Source organism: Mya arenaria, chromosome 1 (assembly GCF_026914265.1).
Source record: "Mya arenaria isolate MELC-2E11 chromosome 1, ASM2691426v1".
Taxonomy (NCBI): Eukaryota; Metazoa; Mollusca; class Bivalvia; order Myida; family Myidae; genus Mya; species Mya arenaria.
Genome location: NC_069122.1, coordinates 51,401,817 through 51,423,507, shown reverse-complemented (window position 1 = coordinate 51,423,507; position 21,691 = coordinate 51,401,817). Strand labels below are relative to the sequence as shown.

Genomic DNA, 21,691 nt, shown 5'->3' with positions numbered 1-21,691 from the left:
TTTATATAGTTTTGAGGAACGATCTTTTAGGGGTGTGAAACATATATTATTGGCAACATGTTTTGGGGTAGTAAGGAGTTAACAAATTTTACAATAAAAGATTAATTAATATTTTGGATCAAAAAAACTTTTACATTTATTCAAAAAAGTCTGTTGACATTGCTTATCACTTTGTTTTTTTTTAAGTCAAAATGCCCCAGACTACCTATTCAACAATGTTGTGAGTTCTTTATTATATTTTGTCAAATAAATAACCACTATGCAAGCAAATTATAGTTTAGTGTCTGAAATGATGTTTCATATATTTTAGCCGGCCTAAAGGAGCTAACAAAGATATCATCAGTCCACAAAGGAATCAACCAGTGAAGGAGAAAAACATTCAAAGCTGTAAATTGCCAAATCCATCAGTGAGTAGACTATTTTTGAAGCACATGGTAAGATTTCCATGTTGCAATGGATAAATGGGTATGAGTCATGCTTGTGAAATATTGAACCTCAAAACTAAGTAGAAATTGATATTTTTAACATTTTAAATTGTGGTCCTTCAATGGGCTTTTGCATCGCTGCTGACCCTTGACCTTTTAAATAACCACTATGCAAGCAAATTATAGTTTAGTGTCTGAAATGATGTTTCGTCTATTTTAGCCGGCCTTAAGGAGCTAACAAAGAAATCATCAGTCCACAAAAGAATCAACCAGTGAAGGAGAAAAACATTCAAAGCTGTAAATTGCCAAATCCATCAGTGAGTAGACTATTTTTCAATGCACATTGATTTTGAAAACAATCTTTTGGATGTGTGGAGTGGATTTTATTTGTAACGGACAAACACTATTAAGAATCTTGAAAAAAAAATCAGACTTAGTATATTTGAGCACTTTGGTTCGAACAAATAAAATAATATATCATTAATTTATATACCGGTGACATTGAAATCTTAATTTGCACTGATTTGATAACCAACTCGCTGTTAGAAATTGGAAACTATTGGCAGTGCAAATAAAAAAAGAAATATTTTTCAGGTTGGAAGATGGATGTCTCAGACAAAAGCTTCCAGAGTTAAGAAAAGATCACTTCAACAAAAACAAGCACGAGAAGAATGACTGCAAAAAATATTTTCGCAGATGTGTTTCCTCATCAAGTGTATAAGGAAAACGGACCTGTCTTCAGAGACTAGATGTAAATGTCAAGGACTGAAATGAGCAATTCAATGGCTCATTTCTAATTGTGTTAAGTGTCATAAAAAATTAAAACTGTTATAAATGGACATGTAGTAATGATTATCATCCTGTTGCGAATAACATTTACTTATTCATGAACTTAGTTCATGAATGACATTTTGAAAAAATCATGTTCATTAACTGTCAAGTTCATTAACTAAGTGGGAGTTCATGAACATGCCGTGATTTGTCCAAATTGTCATTCTTGAATAGTTCATGTTATTCTCAAAAAGCACACGCTTGACGTCACTGACATGGATATTAATTTGATGGACTAAAGAAACTCCATACATGGAAAATGACAAATGCGAATCAATTAATACGCTGTCTAGAATTAAAAATAACAACTGTATAACTAATTTTATCAGTTAATACAAAACTGTGAGTCTAGCCCGCTGATGCCAAAAATTAAGTCATTAATAACTATGCATTTAAACTCCAGAATGACCTTTATGAACCATTAATGTACAGGTGATATTTATTGTTTCTTAAATACAATAACTTTATAAACTGTGTTAGTTTGAATTTTTTATCCATGTTTTCATGCACATTGGTTAAAAGTACATGTTTGAAAAATATAATGATATAATTAAGGAGAGATAACTGTTTTACTTGCGTTTATGCTGTAAGAGCGTAGAAGGGCATGTGAGTGAATTTCATAAAGCATGGTAGAGCATCTTGGGTCATTTGCTTGCTTACCCTACTGCGTTCATACAGCATAAAAGCAGTAAAATGTGAGCATTACTTATAATTTTAATACATAATAAAAAAAGGGCATTTCGGTTAAACAGTAGGAGTACTTTTATCTTGTTCTGTGCGTATCACAGGCAGAAAAAGGACTTGCAGTTTACTCTAGATTGATCATGGTGTTAAAGACCTTCGCCAACAGTTATGTATTAAATAATGCAATTGAGTATTTGTTCTTTAAGAAATGTAACCAACAACATATGTTGGTATGAAAGAATAGCTGATTTTGTAATGTATTATAATATATTTGTTTTAAATGATTAATCCTTAATTAAGAAAAGTAATCTACATTTCATGATGAAATGGAATTGGTTGCGTAAAACTGGAGCTTACAAGAAAGTGTTTTCTATTTTCTTGTTGACTAGTTTTTTTCATAATAGTGGTTGACATTTTTATTTTTAAACAAGAAAGTTATAATGTACCTTTTGATATCAAATGGTTTTCTACGACATGTGCAACTTAAAACATGACATGTTGTCTGTAAATTTGTCTCAGTGTGTTCACATGCATTCTGATGAACAGGCTTTATCACTAATCACTCAGCAAAACATTGGATTACTTAAGAATTTGGTAGATATAAAATGATAAGAAAACCTAAGAATTCTTGGGAACTCCTAACAAATCCTATGTTTTTCAATTTGACTCCAATGGGTAAAAATCCAATGTTTTCCATCTAGGAATACATAGGAAAAGATAGGAATTTTGCATTCAGATTCAGTTCGGAATACTTAGGAAAACATTGGATTGTGGGGCCAATACCGCCCATGTTTTCCAAAGTATTCCAACTCAGAAAAACATTGGATTACTTAAGAATTTGGTAGATATAAAATGATAAGAAAACCTAAGAATTCTTGGGAACTCCTAACAAATCCTATGTTTTCCAATTTGACTCCAATGGGTAAAAATCCAAAGCTTTCCAATGTTTTCCATCTAGGAATACATAGGAAAAGATAGGAATTTTGCATCCAGGTTCGGTTCGGAATACTTAGGAAAACATTGGATTTTGGGGCCAATACCGCCCATGTTTTCCAAAGTATTCCAACTCTTTATTCCTAGGAATAGATAGGAAAAGATTGGAAATTCTAAGAATTAAATCCTAAGATTTCTTAGGATGTTCTTAAGAATACTTAGGAAATCCAATTTAATTTCTGCAAGGGTAATTTCAAATTCTGCAGCAATCAAGATTTCTCTATTGCACTCAAAGTCTCCCTGTAGGGATTTTTTTTGGAATATTGTCCATCACGTTGATATTTCAAACACTAAATGACCATAACATTAGTATCTCTAAAAACCTTGATCATTATAATCAGATAATTACAAAATGTCTTCGTACCTCCAAGATGGCGGCTATATTTTATAACATGAGGGCGTGGGTAAAATCACCAACAGGTGCAACCGCTATATTGGCACTAAAATGTTCAGCCTTGATAAAGAATATCAATTTTTTAAATTTAATATTTGACCTTTTCTTAGTTACATTGACAATTTGCTTCTTTTTTCAATTAGGTGAAATTGATATTCATAAAGAAATTATCAGCAGTGTTGTGGCGTTCGTTTTGGTGACCTTGCATTATACAAATATTATGTTTTACATTATACAGTATATGAGGATGCATTGAACATTCTGTTGTTAATTCACTATTTAAGACTTTTAGTGAACCAACTGATATAATTTTCCACTGAAATATGCCTCAGACTGCAAATTTTTTATCAGACATTCTCAGATTAAATGCATAAGTAACAATTTGATTTTCAGGGAAAATTGATTGGAGTGGGAATAATCACAATTTAATCATCCACAGGGGGTGACAAGATAGCGTCCATTTTTCCCAATCTTTATTTGCTTATCTGCAATCTTCACTGACAACTTAGATTGGCTTTCATATAAAGAGAGAGCCATGAGAAATATTATTCAACGTTTCAACGTTGAATCAAATGCATAACCATGAATGTTTTAACTACAGTAGTTCAATGGGAATTAACTCCTGCTTTTGTGTAATATGACGCGTAAAAAAATTAGTGACATTAAATCTTAAATATTCATTGTTTTCTTAAGATTCGCAGGAATACATTTTACTAGAAGCATAATTTCATAGTTATAACACATAATATATATGAAAAATATTGCATGGGGTTATATCTCTGCTGTCCCATAAGTTATGTTATAAGAGCTGCATGGTTATTATAAGTATAAGCCGTTTATAGGTCATTTATCACAAATTAAACAAACTTATTCCAGCAGTCGCTGTTGCCCCCTTGGAATGGATCTGTTTAATTTGTAATACTTACAATACTTATAATACATTTAAATTAAAATTGTTGTCAATTATCTTTTTGTATACAACCTTATTTTTCCCTTGTTCAATTTTCAATGCCAAAAGTTCAATTTTGGTCTAGCCTTGATTTCATCTTTGTGGCCCCAGAGGAGGCAGCTAACTTTGTTTGTCTTCTTTTGATTAACTAATAGATATTGATGTTTTATAGGAATTGTTTTCATCTGGAACTGGAACCTAAAAAGTATTCATTCTGGGTAGTATTCGCTAAAACAGTAGGAAACAGCTGCAGAGTGACTTAATTGGTATGGTTAATTGCATACTTTCGGATAAATTAGGATTTGAATGTTAACATCCTTTTATTTTGAGCACCATTAGATACCTTGTTTAACTGCTATAACCTTATACTAAGGTCTGAGATTGCTATAGAAACATTTAAGTCTCAGTCAATCTGACAATATAATTAGGCCACATACAACTTAATAACAAGTTTCTGCCAATTTTCTTCACCAAAATTATCCTCCTTCTAGGAAGACTTACAATTAGCTTGCTGTTACAGGAGCAATAACCTTAAATTCTCTGTAACAGCACATAAATAGCTAAATAATCTGTAGTATTTTGAGAAAGTAGTTGATGTTTTTGCTGCTTTCATCTTGTTTTATTTATCAAATTGTAAGGAAGGAGATATTACTATAATATTTACTGCTTTATGAGCAACCCAAGTGGGTGCTTTACAATTGGGGGTTTTTTATTTTCAGTTGATCCAGGGACATATTCAAGAGGGCCGATATGGCCTTCTATCACTCAACTGAGTACCTTGAGAAACTAGGAAAGCAAGCTCATAATTGTCAAGCCAGAAGTCATTAATTGCCAAAGAAGCCATTGGATGCTATTAGACAAAAGGTGGTTGATAAAGAAGTTAGTGGTTGCAAAGGATGGCCATGGTTGGTAAGAAATGCAATTGTTAACTATTATTAAATAAGCAAGTCATTGTGAAGGTAGTCATCGGTTACTAAGAAATAATTTGGAAGCCACTATGATGGCAACTTCAACCAGAGATCTACATGGAATGATTTTTTTTGTAAGATTTGTCAGAGGACAGTAACCCATCACAACAGCTCACCCTTGAGAACTTTGTGTTTAGTCAATCTAAATAAAAATGATTCATTGGTGGACTTTTTCATATAAATATTGATACACATGAAATTAATGTTCCTCAATGTCAATAACAAATGCATAAGAATACATGTATCTTAAAAGTTTTTGCATGACAACGACTCCAAGACTTGACAACACCTCATTTTAACTTTGACAACATATCATTTTCTCTTCAAAAACAAACAAGCGTAAATTAAAGAGAGCGCACTGCAAGCAGATATATTAAGCTCATTCATTTTCCTCTTAGCTGACCAAGGGAGTTCATTAAATAAATTCTTCAGCGAGAATGACAGGCTTGCTACACAGATGCACAGTGAAATATTATCCTTAGAATGATTGGTCACCTGGCTGTTCCATTGCCAAGTGGACTGAACGACATTCCTTGTGCCTAAATGTGAATATGGGAAAGTATTTATTTTAGTTTTACAAGAACACATTCATTAAAATTATTTAACATAATACCATTTGGTTTGGCAAATGTATCAGTTACACATCAGTAAGGGCGAATGATTTACTTTGTATTAAATTGGCACAACAGATTTTTAGGAGCAGCAGCCAGGCATTATTGAAGCATGCAGCACTGAAAACATTGAATTGTGACAGTCCTTAACCAAGTTTCTCAATTGTAACACAATATTTATATATGGGTAACACATTCAAATCCTTTTCCATCCAAACTCAAAAAAGAAAATTTCCAAACAATTTTGCTTTGTAAAATATTCAGAATCAATTCCTAGGAAAAGGTAAATCAATCAGGCTAAGGATGTCTTACTGTCCTTTCAAGAGGCTTAAATGAAGCATAGCTAATCTTATGCATCAGTAAGTCTAATTAGAACAAAACACAAAGCATGGAATCAACATCAGCAATAAAATGAGAAGAATAACTGAGACACTATCACCTGATTTCATTAAGGACCACCTTCTTGTACCTTCTGTTCTCTGCTGATAACTGAAACAATTTGAGGCTTTGTTGTACTTGGGTGGGATGGCTTGAATTAAACTAATTGCAGTGGAAATTATTGAGGGAATGATCCCTAAATCTGCTGCCTTTCAAAGATAAGCTGTATAATACTATGTCTATTGTTGTTAATTTGTGAACATGAAATATTTGATGATGTGCTTACATATTCAAATATAAACAAGTTCAGCTGAAACAGTTGTCTCAAATCTTGTAAGAAATACAGTTGATAAAGTGAACAATGATTTCAAATTAGCCCCAAAATGTCCTAAGTGTCTTTAACCAGTTCCACACAAAAAAGCTTAAATGGGATTTCAAGGAGTTTAAGCAGCCATCATTTAACCCTGAATTGTAAAAGGTAGGAGTTAGTTATTAACATTATTGTTTGTATTACAAAATAGTAACCTATATCATTTATTCCTGTTATATCTTAATATTTATATTATTTAAAGTTTTCTATAAAGAGCTTTAATAATAGCATACAGTTATAACCAGAAGGTTACACTAAACCATTCTTCATCCTACAGCACTGTGGAACCTTATGGTATTAAGCTTAAATATACCCTTAACAAGCAGTGACAACCGATTCAGCAAACAGTAAGCCAGAAAAAGGGAATAAATGTTTTTATGCAAGAGATAAATAAAACATTAGATTGAGGTAGCAACATTCACAATAGGTGTCTGTGACTGGCAATCATCAGGTGGATAATTGTTCTCCTCTTATTTCTATGTAAATCCAAAGATCAAAGGAAATGGCAAAGACACCACAGAACTTGACTATGTCAACAAAACCAATGACAAGCCTTACATTAACAGCCAACAATTCCTGTCATGAATGATGTGGTTGTAAAACCAATTCCAGGGTTCTGTGCAAGTCAGATGCCACTCCAGATATTTTTATTTGGTGTTATGTCTGTTTGGCTGTGCAAGTGATTGAGCCCTCAAATTCTGCCATTTAGAGCTCTTAGATATTACATTATGTGACACTATTTGAGATATAATACACCAGCAGCAAAGCTGGCGACCACATTGCTCAGAAAATGTTTTTAAGTTGATCAAGAAGAATAACTTTACAAATAATCTAAAAATTATCAAGAGCTATGGGAGTTTTGCATAATTAATGTCACAGTAAATGTAGGAACCAAGACTTCATTTTAATTAATTCTTATCTGACAATTCCCATTATGTGGATGCAAAGTAATCACTTTTGCACAACAAAAATGTTAATGAAAATGACACCAACCTTATGACAATATCTTAAAAACATTCAAACAGCTAAGAAGTTGTAGACATTTCAAAATATATGAATTCTTACCTCTATGTCTTGTATCCCACACAATTATAATTAATCCATCATTATGTAACAGAATTTGTCTGGAATGCAGCGCCAACAGAAATGTCCAATGAGAAGAAATAAAGATCTGAAACAAAAATGACAACGCTTTTACTGCATCAAATATTCAAATTCAATAACCTATCAATTACACTTATTTGTCTTAAACAAAACTGCTATAACAATCAATTCTTGAAAATCAATTGGGCCCCAATAAAGATGCTATAATGGCTTCCAGGTATATTGATAGCGGCTGAAATTAATTGAAATCAAACACTATGCAGACAAGCATATAACTATATTCTTTTGCCACAATTAGAGATAACGGCATGAAGTGCATGAGGATTCACATGTTTGCTTCAAGCATTACCAGTGGGAAATGTGACCAGTGTTGACCATGGATAAGGAAGTAGAAATAACACTTGACATGGACATTTCAGCTTTGATAATGTCACCAAAGCTATGAAAATATATCAACATAGTTTTCAAGCAAAAAAGAAGTGCAACATCAATAACAGTATAAGTTATGAACTTATTAAAGGGCGTTTCACTAAACAAAGCCATGAAATTTCAAGATGGGCTAAATCAAAAACAACGACAAAAACAATCAAAGTAAAAGCAACAGTAAAACGATTAAGCTTATATATCCAAAAACATGCCTAGTTTAGAATCAGCGAAAGTATATACAAACATTTCTGGAACCAGCAACAAAATTTTCAGCTGAGTACACTACTCTCCAAGCCAATCTAAGTTGTCAGTGCAGACTGCAGATAAGCAAAAAAAAGATGAGGAAACATGGATGCTATCTTGTCACCCATAAACCCATGTGGATGATTCAATTGTGAATATTTCCTGTTCAATCAATTTTCCCTGAAAATCAAATTGATACTTATATATTTAATCTGAGAAAGTCTGGTGAAATTCCTGCAGTCGGCAGCATATTTCTGTGAGTTTCAGGTTTTGAAAATGACACCAAAGCTATAAAAATTTATCAACATAGTTTTCAGGCAGAAACAAGTGCAACATCAATACCAATAATAGTATATGTTAATGCAATTTTTAAAGAGAGTTTCAAAATTTACTGTGAAAAACAAATACGCACAGGCATGTTTTGAAGTCATTTCTATTGAACTGTTTACAAAAATGTTGGTAGATATTGTCAATCAAGATGAAACCCAGAGTCTTTGAATCAATGATACCCATTACCAAGTATCATAGCAATATGTTTATCTTATCATATTGCAGGCATCATTGTTTATACAATCTTTAGGAGGGATTTTTAAAGAGCTTTGTCAATAATGTACCCTTGTGCTCAAAGATTTTTAACTTGACAGAAAACATCTCTGTTTCTCTGGAAATATCTGTTTGCAAAAAGTTGAATGATATCAAAATAAAATGTCATGAATAGAGATTTTTCACGTTGGTTGCGTAATCAAATCGATAGCAGCCATCCTGTAGGGTAGACAATTAAGCTCAGCCAAATTGGCCTCCAGTTTTGAAAGTGTTATAAGTTTAAATAAATAATATTTTATAACCAGTGTGTATAAAAAAATCACCAACAGATGCAACCACTCTATAAAATCAACTGACACTAAAATGTTCACACTTCTAAATAATATCAAAATTTGCGATTGAATATTCTACCTTTTCTAAGTATATAACATTGAAAATTTGCATCTTTGTTTTCTTTGACTATTTTGCATTGATATTAATAATGATTACACTTAAAAATGGCACATTGGTAATTAGGTTGGGTCATATTGATATTCCTGAAGGAGTTATCAGTTTGGTGTTCACTTTTAGTGACCTTGCATAACATATATTTTACATTGTACAGTAAATGACAATGCATTGAACATTCTGTTGTTTACTCACCATTAAGAATTTAAGTGAACCAACTGAAATAATTTTCCTCAGAATTATGCCTCAGACTGCAGGAATTTAACCAGACATTCTCAGATTAAATGCCTAAGTAACAATTTGATTTTCAGAGAAAATTGATTGAAGTGGAAATAATCACAATTTAATCATCCACAGGGGGTTTAAGGGTGACAAGATAGCTCCATGTTTCCCAATCTTTATTTGCTTATCTGCAATCTTCACTGACAACTTATATTGGCTTTCATATATAGAGAGCCATGAACTGATGTTTAGGTGGAGAAATGTTATTCAAACTTTCAATGTTGAATCTAATGCATTTCCATGAATGTTTTAAAAAAACCTACAGTAATTTGATGGGAATTAACTCCTCCTTTGGTGTACTTTTAATGACGCCTAAAACAAATTAGTGACATTTAATCATAAATATTAATTTTTGTCTTAAGATTCGCAGGAATTCATTTTTCTAGAAGCATTATAAATCTCATAGTTATAACACATAATATATATGAAAAATATTGCATGGGGTTATATCTCTGCTGTCCCGTAGGTTATGTTATAAGAGCTGCATGGTTATAGTATAAGCCGGTTATAGATCATTTATCACAAATTAAACAAACTTATTCCAGCAGTCGCTGTTGCCCCCATGAATCTGTTTAATTTGTAATACTTACAATACTTATAATAAATTTAAATTAAAATTGTTGTCAATTATCTTTTTGTATACAACCTTATTTTTCCCTTGTTCAATTTTCGATGCCAAAAGTTCAATTTTGGTCTAGACTTGATTTCATCTTTGTCGCCCCAGAGGAGGCAGCTAACTTTGTTTGTCTTTTTTTGATTAACTAATAAATATTGATGTTTTATAGGAATTGTTCCAATCTGAAACTGGAACCTAAAAAGTATTCATTCTGGGTAATATTAGCTCAAACAGTAAGGAGACAGCCACAGAGTGACTTAATTGGTGTAGTTAATTGCATACTTTTGGATATATTAGGATTTGAATGTTAACATCATTTTTTGAGCACCATTAGATACCTTGTTTAACTGCTATAATTGTATACAAGGTCTGAGATTGCTAAAGGAACATTTAAGTCTCAGTCAGTCTGACGATATAATTAGGCCACATACAACTTAATAACAAGTTTCTGCCATATTCTTCACCAAAGTTTTCCTCCTCCTAAGAAGCTTTACAATTAGCTTGCTGTTAGTGGAGCAATAACCTTAAATTCTCTGTAACAGCACATAAATAGTTAAATAAGCTGGGGTATTTTGAGAAAGAAGTGGATGTTTGTGCTGTTTTCATCTGTTTTATATTAAATTGTATGGTTAGGTTTGTTTGTCATGAAACAAGAAGATATTCCTATATTATTTACTTCTTTACCAAGTGGGCATATTTTTTCAGTTGATCCATGGAAATATTCAATAGGACCAATATGGCCTTATATCACTCAACTGAGTTCCTGGAGAAACTAGAAAAACAAGCATAATTGTCAAGGAAGTCATTGGTTGCCATGGAAGCCATTTGATGCTTAGACAAAAGGTGGTTGATAAAGAAGTTAGTGATTGCCAAGGATGGCCATGGTTGAGGGGAATGGGACTGTTAATAATAATTAATTAAGCAAGCCATTGTCAAGGTAGTAATTCGTTACTAAGAAATAATGTGGTAGCCATAGCAACTACAACCAGAGTTCTACATCAAACGATTTTTTTGAATGAATCTGGAACAGGACCAACCGAAAAGCAGTTTTCTTGATATTGGCCCAGTGGTTTAGGAGATGGTTTAGGAGATGCCATTTGAACAAAAATGTTAAAAACAATGGAGAATGGACAGATGACAACAAACAATGGACAGTGACCAATCACAATAGCTTACCCTTGAGAACTTAGTGCTCAGTCAATCCAAATGAAAATCATTCAGCGGCGAACTTTTTGTTATAAATATTGATACACATGAAATTATAATTATCTCAATGTCATTTACAAATGCATGAGAATACATTTATCTTTTGCATGTATTTGCATGTCAGCAACACCAAGACTTGACAACAACTCATTTTAACTTTGACACTCATTTTCTCTTGCAAAAACAAACAAGATTAAATAAAAGAGAGCGCACTGCAAGCAGATAAGGCTCATACATTTTTCTGTAAGTGGACCAAGGGGGATAATTTACTTCAGCAAGAGTGTTAGTCTTGCTACACTATATGCACAGAGAAATATTATTCTTAGAATGATTGGTCACATGTTTTTTTCATGGACAAGTGGACTGACTGACCTTTCTTGTGCCTAAAAGAGAATATGGTTAGGTATTTATTTTAGTTTTACAAGAACACATTCAAAAAATTATCTAATGCAATACCATTTGTTTTGGAAATCGTATCAGTTACATACACATCGGTAATGGTGAATGATTAACTGTATAAAATTGGCACAACCATTTTTGAGCAGCAGCAGCCAGTCATTATTGAAGCATGCAGCAATGAAAACATTAATTCTCAACGAAGTTTATCAATTTTAACACACTAATTGTATATGGGTAACACAATCACATCCCTTTTCATTCAAACTAAAAAAAAATAATCCCCAATAATTCTGCTTTGTAAAATATTCAGAATCAATTCCTAGGAAAAGGTAAATCAATCAGGCTAAGGATGTCTTGCTGTCCTTTCAAGAGGCTTAAATGAAGCATAGCTGATCTTCGGCATCAGTAAGTCTAATTAGAACAGAACACAAAGCATGGAATAAACATCAGCTATAAAATGAGAAGAATAACAGACACTATCACCTGATTTCATTAAGGACCACCGTCATGTACCTTCTGTTCTCTGCTGATAACTGCAACAATTTGAGGCTTTCATTTTCTTCTCTTTGTTTATTTTTTTTCAAGCAAAATATAAACAGTTTGTTGTATGTTGGGTGGGGTGGCTTGAGTCTGAACTAATTACAGTGGAAATTATTGAGGAAATGATTGCTTGTGCGGCCTTTCTAAGATAAGCTGTACAATACTAGCTATGTCTATAAGTGATAGCACAATACATGTGTCAAAAACGGGCCACTTGTTCAAAACTTTGTTAAAGATAAAAACATGATTTACAATATTGTTGTTAACATTTGTACATTAAATATTTGAGGATGTGCTCACATATTCAAATATAAACAAGTTCAGCTGAAAAAGTTGTCCCAAATCTTGTAAGAAATACAGCAGATAACAAATTTATCATGTTCTGATCAGTACTGATTTAAAAGTTAACAATGATTTCATTAAAAAAAAAAGTTAGCAAAAAAGTAACTATTCATCCAGAAGTAGTAGGGAACCTTATATGGCATTAACCCTGTAATATGCCCTTAACAAGCACTTGCAACAAACCCAGTCAAAGGAAATTTAAGGTGAACTCATTCAGCAGGGATGAAATATTTTTAAACAAGGGTATAAATAAATCATAAAATTGAGGTGACAACATTTCCAAGAAGTGTCTGTGATTGGCAATCATCAGGTGACTGTTTTCTTCTTTTATTTCTATGCCTGTTATGAATGATGTGGTTGTAAAACCAAGACCATGGATAATGAAGTAGAACCAACACTTGACATGGTCATTCCTGCTTTGTCAATGACAATAAAGCTATTGAAATATAACAGCAGTGCTTTCAAGTGAAAAACAAGTGCAACATCCATACAAATAACACTTTTAGCAATTATTAAAGAGTGTTTAACTTAAAGAAAAGTATGCTGTTTTAGGATATGTGTCACCGTGTGACTTTCTCTTTCAAATTCTGTTAGAAAATTGGTTGTTCTTTTTTTTGGTTACATCTTATTTTTCTATGATATTTACTTTCATAATTTCCTAAAGAGACTTTTGTCAGTCATTCTAATTGCAATTGAGTTTTTGACATTTCTGATAAGACTTTACTGCTTCCTCTTCTTAACTATTATCAGTTAATTATCTCAGATCATAATCATAAACCTTACTCTTTGAGACTTTGACACTCAATTATCTCAGACTTAATCTAATTGTAAATTTTATTTTTGACAATAATTATTTTTGAGTGACACTTTTAAAATCTTCGATCATTATCTTTTTATCACTTAATTCTGATTGGTAACTTCTACTCTTTAAGTTAGTATATAAGTATGTACATTTTTCATTTAAAAAAAGAGAGAAATATATACATTAGATATACATATAGACTAGGAACTTTGTACTTCTTCTTTTACTAAGGAAATATCTTTGAACTACTTTTTTTTGTGACTATATAATTAATTCACTTACCTTCATAACTTAATATATCACATGGACTATTGAATGTTTCTTGTTAAATAAGTCTTTGGATTTATCTTTGTTAACTATTCAACTTAAATGTGGAATTAATAAAGAACCAACTTTTAAACATCTTAATTGGACTTGAGTTGTTAATCAAAGTGAACCATTAAACGTGATCAGAACTTAAACGGTAACTCGCAGTTGTGCCAGCTAATTCCCCAAATTAACGGCCAACTGCACGTGCCCCTTAGACAGTGTGGCTCGGGCTCGGTGACCACCCCTACTATACCGGAGTGTATATACTGGCCCGTTCCCGACGCTGCACGACTTAACTGGGGTGCGCGGTGCCATATGCTAAAGCAGAAATTAAGAATAAGCAACAGTAAAACAATTAAACTACATGTAATTGAAAAACATCTGACAATTTTAGAATTGGCAAAAGTATATACAATATTAAATCCTTTGAAAAGCATCCAACAACTTTCCGAGAACGGCAGCCAGATTAATGCCCTGACTCTCTAAGCCAATCTAAGTTGTCAGTGAAGATTGCAGATAAGCAAATAAAGATAGGGAAACATGGAGCTATCTTGTCACCCTTAAACCCCCTGTGGATGATTAAATTGTGATTATTTCCACTTCAATCAATTTTCCCTGAAAATCAAATTGTTACTTATACATTTAATCTGAGAAAGTCTGGTGAAATTCCTGCAGTCTGCAGCACATTTCTGAAAGTTTTTTTCTCTATGATTTCAGGTAGAATGACAAAACAGATATTTACAGAGAAACAAGACCTGAAACAAAAATGATAACGCTTTTATTGCATCAAATACTCAAATTCAGTTACCTCTCAATTACACGTTTTTGTTTTTAACAAAACTGCTATAACAATGAATTCTTGAAAATCAATTGGGCACAAATAAAGATGCTTTAATGGCTACCAGGTATATTGATAGAGGCTGATATCATTTGAAATTTAACACCATGCAGTCAAGCATTTAACTTAATAATGATGGTATGAAATGCATGAGGATTCACATGTTTGCTTCAAGCATTACCTGGGAAATGTGACCAGTGTTAACCATGGACAACCAAGTAGAAACAACACTTGACATGATCATTCCTGCTTTGACAATGTCACCAAAGGTACCAGTGGTAACATGAGGGATGTGTACGTTATATCATGTGAACATCTTGATAATATTTTAGTTTTATAATAGTCAAAAGTTTTGAACTGCTCTGTCATGTAACCACTATCAATAACTGCTGAGCTCTACAGGAAAATCTAAAGAGTTCTTTAAAAAACAGACAAGCCAAATATCACACCAATACCTTTTTAATATCTTCCTCTGAAAGTTCCAATTTAAAGGAAAGCCTTATTTCAACAATCATACCTAATCCCTTCTAATAAGAACAAGAGCGGTCACAGACAGCTATATCCCCCGCCTCATGGGGACATTTTTTGTAGTGAAAGCCAATCAATGGTAAGGGTAGTTTCTCAACATAAGAAATGCGTAAAATTAAGAAAGGGCAATAACTCTTTCAAAAAAGGTCAAATTGCAAAAGCCTGACAATATGCACTGTGTCACTATATAGTCATAAACGTATGAGGAGTTGCGAAAAAAACAATTTTAAATGTAAAATAAAGGGCAATAACTCTTTCAAAAATGGCCGAATCGCGAAAGCCCAACAATATGAGCTGCGTCACTATATAGTCATCAATCTGTGAAAGTTTGGTAGAAATTGCATGAAAAACGTAAGAGGAGTTGGGAAGAAACCAATTTTAAATGTAAAAAAGGGCAATAACTCTTTCAAAAATCGTGAAAGCCCGACAATATGCGCTGCGTCACTATATAGGGATCAATCTGTGAAAGTTTAGTAGAAATCGCACGAAAAACGTAAGAGGATTTGCGAAGAAACCAATTTTAAATGTAAAATAAGCAAAGGGCAATAACTCTATCACAAATGGTCAAATCTTAAAAGCCAGACAATATGCGCTGCTTCACTTTATGATCATCAATCTGTGAAAGTGTGGTAGAAATCGCATGAAAAACGTAAGAGGAGTTGCGAAGAAACCAATTTTAAATGTTAAATAAGCAAAGAGCAATAACTCTTTCAAAAATGGTCGAATCGGGAAAGCCCGACATTATGCGCTGCTTCACTTTATGATCATCAATCTGTAAAAGTTTGGTAGAAATCGCATGAAAGACGTAAGAGGAGTTGCGAAGAAACCAATTTTAAATGTAAAATAAGCAAAGGGAAATAACTCTTTGAAAAATGGTCAAATCAGGAAAGCCCGAAAATATGCGCTGCTTCACTTTATGATCATCAATCTGTGAAAGTTTGGTAGAAATCATGTGAAAACGTAAGAGGATTGCGAAGAAACCAATTTTAAATGTAAAATAAGGAAAGGGCAATAACTCTTTCAAAAAATGTTGAATCGGAGAAGCCCGACAATATGCGCTGCTTCACTTTATGATCATCAATCTGTAAAAGTTTCGTAGAAATCGCATGAAAAACGTAAGAGGAGATGCAAAGAAATGAATGAGGGACAGGCGGACGGACGCACACACGGTCGCACACACGCACGCACACACACACGCACGGAATCCAGCCTACCATTACTATATCCCCTCGCCTTTTCAAGGCCGGGGATAATTAAACTCTTCAAAAGTACTGGCTAAATAAAGACAAATATTTAGAATACCTATGGACAAGAAATAGTGACTGCAACCATATTCCACAATAGATTTGTTGGCCGCACAGTAACATTACAACTTCTCTTGTAATGCTAACATTGTGAATAAAACAGACAAAATAACAAGTTTCTGCCAATTTTATCACCAAAATTATCCTCCTACTATAGGAAGCTTTACAATTAGCTTGCTATCATGGGAGCAATAACCTTACATTCTCTTGGGTTGTTTGGAAGAACAAGTTTATGTTATTTCCCTGTAAATGTTTGTTTTGTTTTTCAGGATCAGTGTTAAGGTTTCTTTGATAGCAAACAAATAAATAGTTTACTGCATTACCTATATGAGCAGAACAAGGGGATGGCAACGCCTGTTTTCTTAGCTGATCAAGGGGTATATTTTAACAATCATCAAACCCAGAGATATACACCTTGCCAGATAAAATTACTCAAACTGTCAATAGTAACATGTGTGCCGAGTTTCATACTACCGGTAAGAGTGCATATATCTGTTATTTAAAGTTAAGTTGTAATAGATAATCTGAAAACATGCTTTGATAATAATAAAAGTCCACATAATATATTTTTGTCAGTGATTACTAATTACATAAACAGTCAATTATAACCTGGATCAGGAAAAGTCACAAAGCTTTGAGGCCAATTCTACATTAGAAATATTTCATAAACTTATTACCTTTAATGTATTGGTCCAAAAATAATACTTTAAGATTGAATGAAATTAAATTTATACCAAAAACAGACATGCTCATTGTACTGAACAAGAAGAGCACTTGCAGAAGACTAAGTGACGCCAATCATCATCAGAAGCTTCATTATTCCATTAAGTGAAACAAGGGGCATTACTAAACAAATAGTCCAGCAAGAGTGATAAGCTAAGACACTACACAGATACACAGGCAAATATCATCCTTAGAAAGGTTGGTCATGTGGTTGTTATGTTGACAAATGTATACCTCAAACAAAATGAAACAAAATTTCTTTTAGTTGTACAGGAACTACATCCAAGGACAACATTGGCATCTGTTTTCAAAACTGAACATGCGGTCCAAAATCACACAGTATTTCTTGTAAGTGTACCGGAACTACATCATTAATTATGTGTGGGGCCAATGGTAGAAGAAACTAAGCAACATTAAAATATAGAAAGTTTTGGTACATGTTGTTTTGTTAGACAGATGATTAGTTTCATTCAAACTGTCAAAACTTTATCAAACATTCAGAGGACGGCAGCCAATTTATCATTGAATATCATTCCTGTCATTATAGTATGCAAGCTTTTCTCCTACTCTTCATGAAGTATTTTAAAAGTTTGGTCTTTTTGGTACTTTTGCAGATTTAATTCCTATTAATTCCCATTATAAAGGCTGGGTGATGATTGTTTAAATAAGGCTTTCCTTCGAATTGGAACTTTCAGAGAAATGTGTTAAAAAGGTATTTATTAGATTTTGGCTTGTCTGTTTTATAAAGAACTCTTCAGGATTTTCTATAGCGTTCAGCAGTTATTGACAATGGTTTCCTTATAGAGTAATTCAAAAACTGTCTGATATTATTAAACGAAAATCTTATCAAGATATTCACATGATAGTAAGTAGGCATCCCTCATGTTACCAAGACTAATCCATTTTATAGCTACAACAACTGCAACAAATTGTTGCGGAAGTCGTTCATTAAAGTGTTTAAACCGAATGTATGTATTATATTCTCAATCAACAAAGCCCTGCAGAATCTTAGAATCAATGAAACCCTGCTACCAATTAGCATCATATCAATAGGGTTGTCTTATTAAATTGCAAATAAAACACTGCTGACAAAAACCTTAGGTGGGGTTGTTTAGAGCTTTGTAAATAAAGCCTCCCTTGTGCTGAAAGATTGTTTCTGTTCTACAAAAACATTTTTGCTTCTCTGAAAATATCTGTTTTGACATTCTACCTGAAACCATAGGGAAAAAAATCTCAGAAATATGCTGGAGACTGCAGGAAATATAACAGACTTTCTCAGACTGAATGTATAAGTAAAAAATTGATTTTCTAGGTAATTGATTGAAGTGGAAATAATCACAATTTAATCATCCAAAGGGGATTTAAGGGTGACAAGATAGCGTCCATGTTTCCCAATCTTATTTGCTTATCTGCAAACTTCACAGACAGTTTGGATTGGCTTTCAGAGTTGGGCATTAATCCTGCTGTCAATCAAGAAAAGTTATTCGATAGATTTTAATGTTTGTATATACATTTGCAGATTTTAAAATTGGCAGATGTTTTTTTTATTAGTTTAGGTGTTTAACTGTTGCTTTTTCTTTGATTGATTTTGTTGTTGTTCTTGATTTAGCCTATCCTAAAATACATGTCTTTGTGTTTTTTTTTTATTTACATACATTATACTATTATTGTTATTGATGTTGCACTTGTTTTCCGCTTGAAAACTAGGTTGATATATATTCATAGCTTTGGTGTCATTGTCAAAGCTGGAATGACCATGTCATGTATTGTTCCTACATGGTAATCCATTGTCAACCCTGTTCAGATTTCCCATGCTAATGCTTGAAGCAAACATGTGAATCCTCATGCACTTCATGCCATCATCTCTAGTTGTGGCAGAAGAATATAGTTATATACTTGACTGCGTAGTGTTGGATTCCAAATAATATCAGCCGCTATCAATATACCTGGTAGTCATTAAAGCATCTTTATTGGTGCCAAATCGATTTTCAAGAATTGATTGATATGACAGTTTGGTTTAAGACAAAGCGAAATAAGTGAAATTGAGCATTTGAGGTTATTGAATTTGAGTATTTGATGCAGTAAAACCGTTGTTATATCTGTTTCAGGTAATCATTATTCTCATTGGACTTTTCTGTTGGCGCTGTATTCCAGACAAATTCCGTTACATACTGATAGATTAGTCATACTTGTATGGGATAAGATATAGTGGTAAGAAATAAGATCTTTCTAAATGTCAACAATTTTCTTAGCTTTTTTAGCTATTGTTAAAAGGTGGGTGTAATTTTCAATCACATTTTTCTTGTGCAAAAAGGTATATTTTGGCCACATAACTGAAATTGCCTCGTAATAGTTCATAAGAATCAAGTCTTGGTTCTCTCTCAAATTTACTGTGACATTAATTATGCAAAACTCCCATAGCTCTGGATAATGGATATATACTTCAAGTTATATTCTTCTTGATCAACTTAAAAAGCATTTTCTGACCAATGTTGTTGCTGCTTTGCTGCTGGTCTATTAGATCTTTAATAGCCAGTGTCACATAATGTAATCTTTAAAAGCTCTCAATAGCAGAATTTTAGGGCTCAAACACTTGCAGTGCCAAACAGACATCATAAACTCTAAAAAAATAGCCTTAGTTGCTTCGGACTTGCACTGAACACTGGAACTAGTTTTACAACCACATCATTAATAGCAGGATAAGTTGGCCATTAATGTAAGACTTGTCATTGGTTTTGTTGACATAGTAAAGTTCTATGGTATCTTTCCATCTTCTTTGATCTTCGGGTTGATGCAGAAACAGAAGAAGTAAATATCCACCTGGTGATTGCCAATCACAGACACTTCTTGTGAATGTTGTCATCTCAATCTAATGAGCTTTATTTCTCTTGTATAAAACATTTCCTCCCTGCTTAATTCTTAGATTTCTTGCCTTGAATTTCCTTTGACTGGGTTTGTTGTAAGTGCTTGTTAAGGGCATATTACAGGGTAATTGCCTTATATGCTTCCCTGGTACTTCAGGATGATTAATGTTTTTGTTTTGTAAACATTGTTTTAAATGAAATCATTATCAATTTTTAAACATCTTTTAAATCAGCAATGATCAGATCTTTTGTTTGATACACGTGTGGTCTGCTGTATTTCTAACAAGATTTGAGACAACTGTTTCAGCTGTACTTGTTTATATTCAAATATGTGAGCACATCATTTACAATTTCATGTTTAAAAGATAACAACAGTTGATTCCTTTAACAAAGTTCTAAACTATCGGCCATGTTTGACCCATGTGTTGTGCTTGTCATAGCTAGTATTGTACAGCATATCTTTGATAGGCAACACAAGTGAACATTCTCACAATAATTTCCTCTGCAATTAGTTCTGATTCAAGCCACCCCAGCCAACATTTGAACAACGATTTCATTAAAAACATAGTTAACAAAAAAGGATTATTCATCCTGAAGTACCAAGGAACCTTATATGGCATTTACCCTGTAATATACCACTAACTAGCACTGACAACAAACCCAGTCAAAGGAAACCCAAGTTATTGAAGTCAATGAATTAAGCAGGGAGAAAATGTTTTTATACAAGAAAAATATAAATCATTAGATTGAGGTGAAAACATTCACAAGAAGTGTCTGTGATTGGCAATCATCAGGTGGATGTTTTATTTTTATTTTATGCAAACTCAAAGATCAAAGAAGATGGAAAGATTCTACAGAACTTGACTATGTCAACAAAACCAATGACAAGTCTTACATTAATAGCCAACTTATCCTGTCATGAATGATGTGGCTGTAAAACCAGTCCGAGAGTTCAGTGCATTTGGATGCAACTCCGGCTTTATGTCTGTTTGGCAGTGCAAATGATTGAGCCCTCAAAATCTGTTATTGGAGCTCTTCAAAACTACATAATGTGACACTATTTAAGATCTAATACTCCAGCAGGCAAGGCACCAACCATATTGCTCAGAAAACGTTTTTCAGTTGATCAAGAAGAATTACTTGACAAAATTTTTATAAATTTTCCAGAGTTATGGGAGTTTGGCATAATTAATGTCACAGTAAATTTGAGAACCAAGACTTGATTCTTAAGAATTCTTACCAGGCAATTTCAGTTACGTGGCCAACGTTTACGTTTTGCACAAGAAAAATGTAATTGAAAATTACACCCACCTTTAGACAATAGCTGAAAAAACATTGAAAAAAAGCTAAGAAAATTGTAGACATTTCAAAATATCTTAACTCGTACCTCTATATCTTGTATCTCATACAATTATGACTAATACATCATTATGTTACAAAATTTGTCTGGAATACAGCGCCAACAGAAATGTCCAATGAGGAGATATGAAGACCTGAAACAAACATGGCAACGATTTTAAGGCATCAATACTAAAATTAACTTATTTGTCTTAAACAAAACTGCTAAAACAA

General features: G+C 33.0%; 1 protein-coding gene across 9 annotated transcripts in view; it reads right to left on the bottom strand.

Annotated features, from left to right (window-relative positions):
• Positions 1-21,691, bottom strand: part of LOC128234879 (zinc finger CCCH domain-containing protein 10-like) — a 220,587-nt gene that overhangs the window by 132,554 nt on the left and 66,342 nt on the right. For 7 of the 9 annotated variants that reach the window (XM_052949819.1, XM_052950260.1, XM_052949511.1 and 4 more), the window contains 2 exons: positions 7,669-7,774; positions 6,295-6,344 (listed from right to left, as the gene is read on the bottom strand). The gene's annotated coding sequence lies outside the window, so the exon portion shown is untranslated. The remainder of the gene's footprint in view (positions 1-6,294; positions 6,345-7,668; positions 7,775-21,691) is intronic. The other 2 variants (XM_052949746.1, XM_052949966.1) reach the window with 1 other exon arrangement.